Source organism: Leptonychotes weddellii, chromosome 5 (assembly GCF_054177405.1).
Source record: "Leptonychotes weddellii isolate Sample4059 chromosome 5, ASM5417740v2, whole genome shotgun sequence".
In the NCBI taxonomy this organism is placed as follows: Eukaryota; Metazoa; Chordata; class Mammalia; order Carnivora; family Phocidae; genus Leptonychotes; species Leptonychotes weddellii.
The window spans coordinates 19,144,645-19,146,310 of record NC_138373.1 but is presented as its reverse complement, the minus strand read 5'-3'; positions in this window follow the sequence as shown (position 1 = coordinate 19,146,310).

Genomic DNA, 1,666 nt, shown 5'->3' with positions numbered 1-1,666 from the left:
GCACAAGTGGGGTGAGGGGCAGAGGGAGAAGCAGGCTCTCCACTGAGCAGGGAGCCTGATGTGGGACTCAATCCCGAGGACTCTGGGATCATGACCCGAGCCGAAGGCAGATGCCCAACTGACTGAGCCACCCAGGTGCCCCTATTTTATTTTATTTAAAAAAAAGATTTCATTTATTTATTTTGACAGAGAGAGAGAATACAAGCAGGGGGAGCGGCAGGCAGAGGGAGAAGCAGGCTCCCTGCTGAGCAAGGAGCCCAATGTGGGGCTCAATACCAAGACCCTGGGATCATGACCTGAGCCAAAGGCAGATGCTTACCCAACACCCCCCAGATGGGCTTCTTTAGTAATATGCAAATAAGGTTCCACCATGTCTTTTCATGGCTTGATAGCTCACTTCTTTTTAGCACTGAATAGTATTCATTTATCTGGATGCAACACAGCTTATTTATCCATTTACCTACTGAAGGACATTTTGATTACTTCCCAGTCTCAGGAGTTATGAATAAAGGGGCTATAAGCACCCGTGTGCAGGCTTTCAAGTGGATCTTGTCAATTTCTTATTAATAGACATCAAACTTACAGAAAAGTGTACAAATCATAGGTCACACAGGGAACACATCTATTTGACCTGTACACAGATCACGAAATAGAACATGACCAGCAGCCCAGAAAGGTCACCTGGGACCCATTCTAAGAGTAACCTCTATCCTGACACGTAACACCATAAATGAGTTATGCTGATTTTTGATATTTATACAAATGGTATCATACCATATGTTCTCTTCTATGTCTGGCTCTTTTTTCAATATTATTTTTGTGAGATTGTCCATGTCACCAAATGTGCTGGTAGTTCACTCTCCTTCCTGTATTATATTATATTATATGAATTATCACAATTACCAGTAATTCATTGTCTTGGTAATTGACCTTGATGAACATTTGATGTTTTTCCTACCAGTTTTTGGCTATTATGGAGTGCTATGAATATTCTTGCACATGTCTCTTGGTGACCATACCTATGCATTTCTGTTGGCTATCTCCTTAGGCACAGACCTGCTAGGGTCATATGATGTGTGTATGTCCAGCTCCAGTAGATTTTGCTGAGCAATTTTCCAAAGTGGTTGTACCAGCTTACATTTGGTGCTGGTAGTGGCTGGTGGTTTCTTATGCAATAAAGAAAATATAGAACTATAAAAGAAAAAAAACCCTGGATATATTTGAAATATATACAAAAATAAAAAAAACTTTAGGGGCACCTGAGTGGCTTAGTCAGTTAAGTGTCTGCCTTCAGCTCGGGTCATGGTCCCAGGATCCTGGGATCAAGCCCCGCATCAGGCTCCCTTCTCAGTGGTAAACCTGCTTCTCCCTCTCCTACTCCCCTTGCTTGTGTTCCCTCTCTTACTGTCTCTCTCTCTCTGTCAAATAAATAAATAAAATCTTTAAAAAAAACACTGGCAAGACAGAACACAAACAAGGATTAACATCTATATTACAAACTGCTTCTATAAATTGGCAAGAAAAAGACAAACAACCAAAAAATACACAAAGGCTATGAATAAGAACTTACATAAGATCAACTCCAAACATGTGACGATGTGCTCAAAATCACAAGCAGTCAGAGACATGTAAAAACAAGATTTTTAAAAAGTAACAAGTATATCAC